Genomic DNA, 10721 nt, shown 5'->3' with positions numbered 1-10721 from the left:
TGAACCAAAATTGTAAAAAGAAAAGAAAAAAATATGGGACCCTCCCCCCATTCCCCCGCATTGTCCCGTCCCGCCGGCCACACCAACTTCAACATTTTTACATCGCTTACCTTATTATGCCCCTTCCAGGCTATTCCACGCCCTGCCCCCCCCCTTTAAAATAAGTCTAGTTCTGTCTGTTTCCATGGAAATTACCCAAACCTTAACGAAGCTATTCCTATTTTGAGGCTGCACCTCCTCTGGATGATCAATCACTTAGGAGGGTTTTCTATAAGCCAAGTTTCCCTTGCTGCCACCTCACTGCCACCTGCTTCTGGCTGGGTGACAGATTGTATGTAGGGTGGAATGGGCCAGGTGGGAGGGAAGCCAGGTAACCCTCTAAACAGTCTGCTGGGTTCTCATATCTTCAGAGCACTTGGATCTCATGGACACTAGCAAGGATGAGGGGCTTCTGATGTGTTGCAGTGTTTTAAAATTGTTCGGAGTTTAGCATGGACTGAACTTGCACCATATAAAGAGAAAACAATGAGGAATAAGACAAAGGTGGCTTTTGCTTTATGTGGTATGATCCCTGTTTGCTTGAAGTATACTCATGGAGTAGACAGACCATTATCTGACAGTATTTAGGAGCTTCAGAATCAATAATGTTGGACAAGTAAATGTTCAGCCAGGAAGTAACATATGCCACTTTCACTTACAACTCATTGGTCAGAACTAAACACAAAGTTAACTGTAAAGATCCATGGAAGCATTGTGTGCCTGGAAATGGAGAGAATGGGAAAGATTTGCACTAATATGATAGCACTAAGGACTATCATAAATAATAATAGCAGTTCACAATTATTGATCATTTACCATGTGCTGAGCCTTTTATATGTATCATCTCATTGAATCATCACAAAAATCTACATTTTGTCTTTATTTTACAGATATAGAAACTGAGACTTAAAGAGCTTAAGTACTGTACCTTGCTCGACATCACACAGATGCTAAGTAATGGAGTTGGAATTTAAGCTTAATTTTACCTGCTTCCCAGAAAACAGACTTTAAAAACACTGTCCTCAACCACCTTTGGACTTAATTGGTCCCCTGTTGTTGGGCATTGGGTAGTTTCAATTTTATTCCAATGAACAACCTTGTGTCAGATCTTTTGAATCATCTGCGATTACTTCCTTAGGATAAATTCCTAGGTACATATTTGCTTAGTTGAAATATACACACATTTCAAGAATAAAAACCTTTTGCAAAAAGTGAAAGCTTTAGGAGGTGTGGTAGTCTTCTAAGATGGCTTTTTTCAATCCTTTCCTTCCTTTTTTGAAAAATACATCACCATTAAGAGGTGGAGTTTACTTCCCCTCCCTTGGAATCTGGACTGGTCCTGTGATTGCTTTGGATGCAATGAAAGTGATATTGTGAGACATCTAAATCCAAGTCTTAAGAGACTGGCAGTTTCTGTTTCCTTCCTTTTAGGGTCCTGCTGCCATGCTGTGAGAAGCCGAAGTTTCATGGAGAGGCCACATGGAGCGAAAACAAAGGTAATAGGGACAATAGCTCCACCTGAGATCCTGGTTAATACACAGACTTTAGCCATCTTGGATGCTCCAGCCTAATCGATCTCCCACTTGACTCTAGTCTCACCTGACATTATGTAGAGGAAAACCATCCAGCTCCACCTAGTCAACCCACAGAATAATGAGATGATCATAAGACTGTAGTTGTTTAACATTATTAACTTTTGGGGTGGTTTATTACACAGTGATAGATAAATAAAATGGGAGTTATTATCCGTGTCTTTATTTGCACATATATTTGAATATTCCAGATCTACTTCCCCCTGAACTCTGCAGGGTATAGGTAGCATTGTGAAATATTGGAGGCCAGGACAAGGGGGTAGAGAGGCCTCTTGGTCCATGATGCCTGAGCTGGCCCACTCTCCAAATCAAAGCTTTTCTTGATTTTAGTTATTGCTCATGAAGGATCCCACGCCACAGGTCCCAGATCCTAAGCAAATAAGAACTCATTTATCAAGCATAGATACTCAGTAGGTACTGGAGTTAAGTTCCTGTTTGGTGTTGCCAAAAACAGAGGTTTCCATTATTTAAGGATATACACTGTGATAGGGAGTGCAAGTGCCCACCATGTACATGGCTGCCTGGGAGGTGCTTCTTATACTTTATGTAATTTAATCTTTTAAACAACCTTCTGAATAGTATATTGTCTCCTTAATTTGTGGGAGAAAACAGAAGTTTATAGAAGCTTATGAATTATCCATGGGCCATACAGCTGATAAGTTAGAAGCAGGTCTTGAGCCCACATTTGATTGATTACAAATCCTGCCTGCTTCCCACTATACTTGTGACTTGCAAATTAGCTCATGTGCAAACCCCCTTCACCAATTTTGTCCCAGTAGCAAAGGAACTACCTATAGTATTTTTAATTAAACATTTTATTTGGCCAGGGTCATGGCTCACACCTGTAATCCCAGCACTTTGGGAGGCTGAGGCAGGTGGATCATTTGAGGTCAGGAGTTTGAGACCAGCCTGGCCAACATGGTGAAACCCCATCTCTACTAAAAACAAAAAAAATTTAGCCAGGTGTGGTGGTGAGTGCCTGTAATCCCAGCTACTCAGGAGGCTGAGGCAGGAGAATCGCTTGAACCGGGGAGGCAGAGGTTACAGTGAGCCGAGGTTGTACCACTTCCAGCCTGGTGACAAAGCTAGACTCTGTCTCAAAAAAAAAAAAAAAAAAAAAAAAAAAAAAAAAAAAAGAAAGAAAACACTTTATTTACATTGATTCACATTTTTAAAACTTAAATGCACTTATTTCATACTAATACTAAAGAAGCCTTTTGTCACAATAGAAACAAGAAAATCCAATATTGAATTTTCAAATGAACCAATGAAAGGTAACAGTGAAAATAACCACGGGAAAAAAAAAACAGCACTATTGAGCTAGCTAGATACTCTTATTTGCAGAAGGTAGAGATGGAGGGGAAAGGTGTTAGAAGGTTATTAGAGACAGGGTAGCACCAAACTGAGAATTTTTTCTTGAGCTAATTAAAAGGATGGGAAGAGAATTGAAAGTTGTAACTTTCTCTGAGTCAGAGCTATTTTGTGCTGTACCTGGACATCATTTAAAAGCATCCCATGGCCACACATGCTACTTAAGCGGTACATGTTTCACACTGCTGACACCTGGCTGCCTATCACAGTTCTTCATGTATGAATCTATTACAATGTTGCTCCCTCTGAGAGCATAAGAATCAATGCCACGGGTTGAAGGGCTGAATGTTTGTGCTCCCTTGCCCCCCAATTCAGATGTTGAAATCCTAATCCTCAATGTGATCATATTAGGAAGTGGGCGGGGCCTTTGGGAGGTGATTAGATCATGAAGGTGGGGCCTTCCTGATGGTGATACTGGAGTGCTGGGTAGAGAAAGGCGGGTCCCTGGCCAGGGCTCCACCCCTACAGACCTAGGTGAGGACAGGCACTCCTGCTTTTGTGTCTAAACGTTGCATTTTCCAAGACCACCCTGGCCCGCCACACCCTCATCCTGGTCCCATAAAAACCCCAGACTCCAGCAGGTAGACACAGGCAGCCAGACGAGAGGGGCAGTTGGAGAAGATTTGGGCCGCTAAGCAGCCTGACTCCAGGGGAAAACCATCTCCCTTCTGGCTCCCCCATCTGCTGAGAGCTACTTACACTCAATAAAACCTTGCACTCATTCTCCAAGCCCACGTGTGATCAGATTCTTCTGGTACACCAAGGCAAGAAACCCTGGAATAAAGAAATCCCTCTGTCCTTGTGATAAGGAAGGGGGTCTAATTGAGCTGGTTAACACAAGCCGCCTATAGACAGCTAAACTAAAAGAGCACCCTGTAACACACACCCACTGGGGCTTCAGGAGCTACAAACATTCACCCCTAGGCACTGCCGTGGGGTCGAAGCCTCACAGCCTGCCTGTCTGTACACTCCTGTAGAAGTTTGAGTAGCGGGGCACTGAAGAATGAGGGCACCCTCATTGCATGCCCTGCGAGGGGGACAAGGGAACTTTTCCCATTTTAACGGGATTGGTGCCCTTATAAAGGGATACACCGGAGAGCTCACTTTCTCTCTCCCTGCTTCCCTCTAAGTGAGGACACAGCAAGAAGATGGCCAGGAAGAGAGCTGTCACCCAAACCTGATCATGCTGGCACCCTGATCTTAGACTTGCAAGCCTCCAAAACTGTGAGAAATAAATTTCTCTTGTTTAAGCCACCCAGTCTCTGGTTATTTGTTCTATAGCAGCCTTACTTAAGACAGTTCAAGGAACTTGAAATTCTGTAAACACCAACTAACTCATTTCCCTGGCTCCAATTTCTATGTCTACTATCCATGCTGTCACCAAAACACATATCTTGCTTGGTCACCTCCTTGCTTACAATCTTTTATTGCTTTCTACTTCTTTGGGGTAGCAGAAGTGATCTTGCATAAACTTGTCCAAATCAGCATTTCCAGCCTAGTCTTCTGCCTCTTCTAATCTTGTCTTCTACAATTTAGCATCACTGGGTTCCTTGTCACTCCCTACATTTTCCATGATCTTTTCCATCTTTGTAAATGGTGCACCCTGTACCTGGAATGGCTTCCCTCTTCCTCGGTCCTTCAAGACACAGATCAAATGTCACTTTCTTTAGGAAGCCTTCCTGTACTCTCCCAAAGAGTTAATCCTGCCTCCTCTACAGAAGTCCTACAGAACCTTGCACTTAACCTTGAGTTAGCAATTATTGCCCAATAATCTAGTTACTTCTCTGTATTTGCTGTATCCATTTTACTATAAGTCCCTTGTGGATGAGTATTTCGCCATAGTCATCTCTGTGTCCTTGTTTCTTGCCTCACATGGGATATATAGCAGGCAGAATTCAAAGATGGCCCCCAAGATTCCCAGTCCCTGGTTATTCAATCAACCATGGATGTAGGCATTGCTGTGAAAAGATTTTGCAGATGTTGTTAAAGTGCCAAATCACTTGCCCTTGAAATATGGAGATTATGAAGATTATTTGGATAGGCCTGATCTAATCATATGAGTCCTTTAAAAGCAGATAGGTTTCTCTGGCTGGTGGCAGAAGGGAAAGTCAGAGACATTCAAAGAATGAGAAGGATTTTACACGAGGGAGGTTTTCTGTTGCTAAGATGGACCTGAGAGCCACTTCTAGAAGCTGAGAGCAGACCCTGGCTGACAGTTAACAAGACACTTGGGACCTCAGTCCTAAAAGCACAAGGAAATGAATTCTGCCAATAGCCAACAAGCTTGAAAGAATACCCTGAGACCTAGATGAGAAGCACAGCTCTGACTGACACCTTGATTTCAGTCCAGTGAGACCCGGAGCAGAGAATCCAGTGAGGCCATGACTAGATTTCTGACCTACAGAAATTGTGAGATAGTGAATTTGTGTTGTTTTATGCTGCTAAGATTTTGGCAGGTGTTTTTTCCATAGAAATAAACAATTGATAAAGGGTAGATGCTGAGTGAATGTTTGCTGAATGAGTAAGTGAATGAAAACATGCATCATTCAGCAGCCATAGATGACATTTAAGGGGAACGCCTTTCCCCACTCCTGGTTTCCAGGAGGAGGGGTTTTCTCCAGAGGATGTTTCTGCTTCTCTCTGACTCTGGAAGTGTCTGGCTCAGCTGCACCCTTCCTCCTCGGGGCGCTCCCCTGAGACCCTGAGACTCCTTTGTTCTGCGTCTTAGCGTTGGTTGGGGCACTCCCAGCCAGCAGCACTGCCTGCACCTGTGTGGGTATGCCAGTCTCATTCTGGGTTGTGTATTTGCAGCCCACATGGCTAACAGATGATATTAGTCAGCTCAGGCTGCCATAAAAAATGCCCAGCTGGGTAGCTTAAACAACACTTTTAGGCAGCTGCCATCTTGCTACGTGCTCTCATGACTACTTTGTGTGTATGGAGAGAGAGAGAGAGAGAGAGAGAGAAAGAGAGAGAGAGAGAGAAGGAAAGCCAGACAGAAACAGAGCAAGCAAGCAAGCTCTCTAGCTCTCTGGTATCTTTTCTAATAAGGTCACTAATCCCATCATGAGGACCCCAACCTTACGGCCTCATCTAATCCTAATTACCTCCCAAAGATCCCATCTCCAAATACCAAAACATTGGGGAGTAGGGCCTCAACATATGTATTTTGAGGGGACCCAAACATTTAGTCCATAGTACAGACCTATGACCCCCTCCTTCAGCGTGGCTACTAACGGTGATGAAGATAGATGATTTATTGGGCCCCATATGTACTCCTTATTTTATTTGCATACTGGATTGGGAAAATGGGTATTATTTATTCAGAGGAGAGTCCCTTGGAGACCTCAACAGAAGACACAAGCTGTTGTGGGAATTGTACCTGTGGCAAGACAACATTTTTGGAAATGTTTAGTGATGGTATCACCTCCATCCACATCCTTGTACCCCTTGAACTTCTTCTTCACCTCATCCAAGTAGAGATAAGAATTTTTGATGCTTTTCCCCTCAGAGAAGGAATGAGGTAAAAATGGCATTTTTGAGCAAACTCCTGGCTTTCTAGTTTTAAAAATGTGGATCCCTAGGGGGATGGAAAGAACTTAGGACATGGACAGTAAATTTTAGAGAGAACAGAAAAAAGAGAAGCCTCACTGCTGCCTCTCCCACACCTGGAATGGAGAAGAGCGAGAGTCGGAGGGAAAGTAATGAGGGTGGTGCAGATTCCTTCTCTCTGGATGAACCCCAAGGATGTGGCAACATCCACCCCCAAAGACTGTGGGATCAGATCAGAAGACCTGAGCCATTTCCAGGTAGAGTTCTGGGGGTGGGTAGAGAGACACCAGAGAAAAAGTGGTTGCTTAGTGAGGCAGGTAGAGAAAACCCTGCCTTCCCTCTCCTTGGCTGTTCCATAAAGTGACTTTACCACCTTCCATCAGGACATAGGGTCTATTTCCCCTGTCCTTGAATCTGGTTGGGTTTGTGAGTGCTTTGAACAATAGGGTGCAGCAGAAATGAATGATTCTATGTGATTTTTGAGGCTGGGTTGCGAAAGGCAATGCAGCTTCTGCTGCGCCTGCTGGGACACTTAAGTTTTGGAAACTTGAACCGCTGTGTAAGAAGTCCATTTCCCTAGAGGCTGCTGTGCTGTAAGTTGACCTCAGCACATTAGGAGAGGCCTCGAGTCAGCAGCCCCATCTGAGGTCCTAGCCAACAGCTGGCATCCCCCACCAGACAAGGGAGCGATGAACCCTCCAGATGATTCCAGCCTCCAGCTGTTGAGTCACTCCCAGGGATCTGGTCTTACCAGCTGTTGCCCTAGACATCATTGGAGCAGAGACAAGCCATTCCCATTGTGTCCTGTCTGAATTCCTGAGCCACAAAATAGTGTGCATAATAAAATGGTTGTCTCACACTCCTAAGGGGTGGTGTGTGATGCAGCAAGAGTAACCAGTGTGGGGGATGAGCGTGGTATGAGCCCAAGTGCCCAGGGTTGTGTAGTCCGTAGAATAATGGCCCCAGGCTGGGTGCAGTGGCTCACACCTGTAATCCCAGCACTTTGGGAGGTCAAGGTGGGCGGATCATGAGGTCAGGAGTTTGAGACCAGCCTGGCCAACATGGTGGCCAGTGCCTAGGTTGCCTAGGTGCACATCAGTTGTCCTAAAAATACAAAAATTAGCCAGGCGTGGTGGCACATGCCTGTAATCGCAGCTACTCCGGAGGCTGAGGCAGGAGAATCGCTTGCACCCAGGAGGCAAAGGTTGCAGTGAGCTGAAATCATGCCATTGCACTCCAGCCTGGGTGACAGAGCAAGATTCCGTCTCAAAAAAACAAAAAAACAAAAAAAAAACAGAATAATGGCCCCAAAGAGGTCCACGTCCTAGTCCCTGGAACCTGTGCATCTGTCCTCTTACACGGCAAAGGGATTTCACAGATATAATTAAGTTAAGGATCTTGAGATGGAAGATTATCCTGGATTATCCGGTGGTTCTAGCATGAACACCAGGCTCTTTATAAGAGGGAGGCAAAAGGTCAGAGTTAGAGAAAAAGACATGACCATGAAAGCAAGAGGTCACTGTGATGCAGCCACAAGTGAGGAATGTAGGCAGCCTTTAAACTTTTTTTTTTTGAGACAGGGTCTCACTCTGTCTCCCAGGCTGGAGTGAAGTGGTATGATCTCAGCTTGCTGTAACCTCCATCTCCTAGGCTCAAGTGTTCCTCCCATCTCAGCCTCCCGAGTAGCTGGGACCACAGGCGCACGCCACCACACCCTGTTAAAGTACGCAGCCTCTAGAAAGAGGAAAAGGCAAGACAATGGACTGTCCTCTGGAGCTTCCTGAAAGGAAGCAGCCCTGTGGACACCTTGGTTTTCATCCCATGAGACCCATTTTAGACCTCTGACCTCTGGAACTATAAGAGCATACATTTGTGTCATTTTCCACCATGACGTTTGTGGTAATCTCTCACAGCAGGCATAGGACATTAATCCAAATGGTGTGGATGAGGAATGATGGGGTGATGGATCCTCAAGATTGCAGGGTGCACAGATGACACTCTGAGCATAGGAGGGTGCTTGCCCCCTCTCTCTCCCTACCGCCCACCCCCATGTTGATATCAGGCTCTGTCTGTGTCCTGGAACCTGAACCATCTCCCTGGGGAAATGAGCAAGGGATAGGAGTTGAACTGTCTGCCATCATTTTCACGACATTGGCTGAATAGGACCTTAACATACAAATGAAGTTGCGTCATAGAAAGTAAAGAAAGTGGTAAGCCTTGCACATGTGAGTTGAGGATTTTGATTGACAACTGATGTGCACTTAGCAGAAAGTGTGCTTCCCAGGGCAGTGGGTGTATCTACACAGTGGCCACATGGAAACCTAGGCACTGGGACAAGGATTTGCCTGTGGTCTTTTAAGAATTGATCAAAGGTAACAAAATAAGAATATTAAATTCCGTGTGTGTGTGTGTGTGTGTGTGTGTGTGTGGGAAAGGAGCCAATTTATGAAATTAAATAAAGTTGCCTGGGCACAGTGGCTCACGCCTGTAATCCCAGCACTTTGGGAGGCTGAGGTGGGTGGATCACGAGGTCAGGAGATTGAGACCATCCTGGCTAATATGGTGAAACCCTGTCTCTACTAAAAATACAAAAAATTAGCCGAGTGTGATGCCTGTAGTCCCAGCTACTCTGGAGGCTAAGGCAGGAGAATGGCATGAACCCAGGAGTCGGAGCTTGCAGTGAGCCCAGATTGCACCACTGCACTCCAGCCTGGGCAACAGAGCAAGACTCCATCTCAAAAAAAAAAAAAGAAATTAAAGTCCACAAAGGAAGTGAGAAACTTGGGCTCAGGCATCCCATCCTGGCTGGGCCCAGCACAGCTGGAGCTCAGCACACTGGGCACCCCCACTGTCCCACCCCTTCTAAGGCTTAAATGGGCCAGGCCCCAGCCTGGTGGCTGGGGGTCCCAGGGCCCAGGGCGGACAGAAGTCGGAAAAGTAGGGGTGCTGCAGGGCCTCTTCTGCTGAGATACATTGGCAGGGGTTACACTTCAGAAGATTCTGCAGCAGATCCCTCCCTGTGGCATTGAGTTTGGGCACGATGTTCACCAGGGATGTTGTGGCCGGGTACAATGGGTACAGCTTATAGTCTGGCAGCTTGGTCATGGAGGGCCACTGCTCCTTGGTGAGCATCCCTAGCAGCCAGAAGATCCTCTTCAACTGGTCATCGACATCATTGCCTGGAAAAAGAGGCCATCCAGCATTGGCCAGCTCCGCAAAGATGCAGCCAGCTGACCACAAGTCAATGGACGTGGAGTACAGCTTGGCCCCAAAGAAGACATCTGGTGGGTGGTACCACAGTGTGACCACTCCAGCTCAGTAACAGCAGATGGGGATCCCAAAGGCTCGAGACAGGCCAAAGTCAGCCAATTTCAGCTCCCCATTCCTGTTTATTAGCAGGTTCTGGGGCTTCAGGTCCCTGCGTAGCACATTGCGGCTGTGACAGAATCCGAGGCCTTTTAGCAGCTGGAAGAGAAATGACTTTACAATCTCAGGATCGAGGTCACCATTGCAACTGTCAAAATACTTTTTCAGGTGCTGGTGACAGAATTTGAAAACCAAAGTCAGCTTCTTGTCGCTGTGCAGGACGTCATGAAGCCTGACGATGTTCTTGTGCTTCAGCTCCTTGAGTAGGCAGATCTCCCGGAGGGCAGAACTCGGCACACCCTCATCATTGTCATCCAGCCTCACCCATTTCAGAGCCACAATCTCATGAGTCTCCCAGTTTTTGGCCTTGAACACTGTCCCATAGGTGCCTTCCCCAATCTTCTCCAGTTTCTTTTATTTCTGCATTGCGGTGGCCGCAGGGGCCCCTGTGGGCTCTCGGTTTTAAGACTCAAGAATACTAAATGTTTTTAAATTTTTATTTCATTTGTTCTTTTCTTTAAAGACGGGGTCTCACTGTGTTGTCCTGGCTGGAGTGCAGTGGCATGATCATAGCTCCCTGCAGCTTCAAACTCCTGGGCTCAAGCAATCCTCCTGCCTCAGCCTCCTGGGTAGCTGGGACTACAGCTGTACACCACCATGCTCAGCTAATTTTAAATGTGTTTTTTTTTAAGTGACAACTTTTCATTTTGAAATAGTTTGACTCATAAGAAGCTGCAAAAATAGTACATAGAGATCGTATGTACCCTTCACCCAGTTTTCCTAAACGATAACATCTTATAT

The 10721-nt window shown here is 45.7% G+C and overlaps 1 pseudogene; it reads right to left on the bottom strand.

Annotated features, from left to right (window-relative positions):
- Nucleotides 1-9416: 9416 nt before the first annotated feature.
- LOC472851 (cyclin-dependent kinase 5-like) lies at nucleotides 9417-10346 on the bottom strand (annotated as a pseudogene).
- Between the last annotated feature and the right edge of the window lie 375 nt (nucleotides 10347-10721).

Source organism: Pan troglodytes, chromosome 7 (assembly GCF_028858775.2).
Source record: "Pan troglodytes isolate AG18354 chromosome 7, NHGRI_mPanTro3-v2.0_pri, whole genome shotgun sequence".
NCBI classification, from domain to species: domain Eukaryota; kingdom Metazoa; phylum Chordata; class Mammalia; order Primates; family Hominidae; genus Pan; species Pan troglodytes.
Note: the sequence above shows the minus strand (reverse complement) of the source record. Positions and strands in the feature narration are given on the sequence as shown.